The 2656-nt window shown below is 38.0% G+C and overlaps 1 pseudogene; it reads right to left on the reverse strand.

Moving 5' to 3' along the window:
* Positions 1 to 265: 265 nt before the first annotated feature.
* LOC118849492 lies at positions 266 to 934 on the reverse strand (annotated as a pseudogene).
* Positions 935 to 2656: the final 1722 nt, after the last annotated feature.

Below are 2656 nucleotides of genomic sequence, written 5' to 3' on the forward strand. Positions count from 1 at the left end.
TTTTTATAGAAGGTAATGTTCCTCTTACACTTTTTTTTTACAGGTCCACTTTGTTTAATTTTGTACAAAAAGTATGGGTAGAAACAAAAGGGAAATATACATTATCACATTTGCTTACACTACTATCTAGGACAGTTTTTCAGATTCACTTTAGTATGCAAACAATATAATATATGAGTCAATTTGGGGAAAAATAAGGGGGGAGGGGGAACAAAATGATGCACTCACAGAGAGGGCTTTTTTTACTCTTTCACGGCTCAGGAATTTAGTTGGAAATAAAAGTAAACCTGCTTAAAAGCTGAGGAAGGTTGGAAATGATAGGTCCATATCCTGGTATGTTGTCATATAATTCACACTGGCCCAGCTACCAGTGTGTACTTTGAGGAGGACTGGAAACAAGGCTTTTTCTGGAAGCTGAACCAAAAAGAGTTTTTTTATGCTCTTTACGCTTGTACTACATGCTGGAATGTATGGGGATTCAAAATTTGGCCTGAACCAGTTACCAATGCAGTCATCAATGACCCAGTCTTGCAGAATGCCATCTTGACATTCCAGTATCTCTGTCATTAAATGTTTGAATCTTCTACTTCATCTTCTCCTGGATAAAATTCACCACCAGGTAGTTTAAAAAAAGTTGTGCCCAACTGCAAAAGTTAACACATGGGGTAACCATTGCCCATGTACAATCAGAAGACCCTCTACAATCCACCTCATTCTAATCTTGTGAATTTATTCCCTCATCCGCTGAAACCTAGTGGCAGCTGAGTTGTCCTTTTTATAAAGGGCTCTTTTGTACCAGAGGTATAATTTCTAAGTGGGTACAGGTTGATAGTGCATTCCATGATGAGAGGCTTGGTGTGCTGGATGTATTTGTTCCTGAACTGGTTCATACCCAGGGGCCAGCCCGTGTGCAGTTGGGCTGCACAACAGACATGTTGGTGAGTGAGGGCATGGGCATGAGTGCTAGCAAGGGCTGAGAGAAGCAGAAAGAAAAAGCTGCTCCCCTTTGAGGGTGGATTACAATCTCACTTCGGTAACTGCTGCCTGCCATTAATGTGGAGACACAAGATGAAACCAATACTCTCCTCTTATACTTTCAATATTTCTTTGAAAATTATAAACATACAAATACCTTAGTAAGATATAAAATATTAATTCGTTTAGCATAGAATTTAAAACTCTCTGTATTTGTAATCATTTTATCATTTTACAATATACAAGCTAGATTCATCCTTTCTTTATATTGATTCCTGGGAGTAAACTGAGATATCAGGAAAAGAGCGTTCAATAGGAAGATTTGAGATTAGACAGGTGATTGATAAATTATTGTGGTTATTCTTTTTGTGCCTGTAAGATGTGACTGAAGTGAATTTTTGTCTCTGAATTGGGCACCATTCCCTTTCCCCCTCACACATGCTCTGGAATTTATATCTAGCTTTTCTTAGAGCTTCCCTTCATGGTGTCGATGTATTAAAGTTTTCTCAACTATGTAGTGAAAAGTCAGTACATAGAATTCTAGCTTAGAGGGCAATTGGAACTGAATAATACTAAATACACATTCCTAAAACTATGTCAATCCATAACAAAATGGGCTCTCCACACTGTAACATGTGCCTAATACAGGAAATGCAGGGAAGAGAACATACTATTCCTCTCAGGACATTCTTAGAGCTGTTAGGGGAGATATGATGCTAACATATTAAACTTTTGAATGTGCTGGAGCGAAAGTAATGATCCATACAAAATATTCTGGGAGGATTCTAGGAGGAGAAAGCCCCCCTCCTTCAATTGAAATTGATCAAGGAAGGGTTTCATAGCTAATATAACATCTTAGCTAGTCATTAAAGAGAAAGAAAAAATAAGAGGCAGAGGTTAGGAAGGAATGCTTTATTGACTTGGGAAATACGCTGTGTAAATGCACAGAGGCCAGAGAACACAAGAAAAGTTTGAGGAATATCTAGCTTGGCTCAAATGAAAAAGTGAAATGAGTAATATAAAACATGGATCAAAAAGTAGGCTGGAATCTTATGGGGGCCATTAAATTACAGCCTAAGGAGTTTATATCTTATACTAAAGGAAATGACTCACTGAAACTTTTTGAACAATAAAGCAAAATGGTCAGACTGCATTAATATGATTGTTTCTGAAGCTTTATGGAGGATGGACTGATAAAGGGAGAGACTAAAAATGGGACGAGTAATTTATAAGGCTCTTCAAATAGTCTCCCTGAGAGAAAGGCTAGGAATGAGATAGTAAAGAGGACTGAGAAGAATGAGGTAGAATGACAGGAGAATCAGACTCTGTGTGGACCAGTGTCATGGAAGCCAAACCAGGAGGATGGCCAAAAAGTAAGACAGAGCCAACAATACTAGCTATTAAAGATACTTTAAGGATACATATCATACACTGTAGAATAGGAAAGGAGAATTAAACAATCATTTATTAAGTACCTACTTTGTACCAAAGCAATGTTCTAAGAACCTATATTTACAAATATAGGTTCTATTATTATGCTTATTTTACAGGTGAGATGACTGAGGCCAACAGAAGTTAAATGACTTGCCCAGGGTCACACAGCTACTAAGCGTCTGAGGCCATATTTGACCTCAGGTCTTCCAGACTCAGTGCTCCATTCACTGAGCCATCTAGCCATATG

Source organism: Trichosurus vulpecula, chromosome 5 (genome assembly GCF_011100635.1).
Source record: "Trichosurus vulpecula isolate mTriVul1 chromosome 5, mTriVul1.pri, whole genome shotgun sequence".
Classification (NCBI taxonomy): domain Eukaryota; kingdom Metazoa; phylum Chordata; class Mammalia; order Diprotodontia; family Phalangeridae; genus Trichosurus; species Trichosurus vulpecula.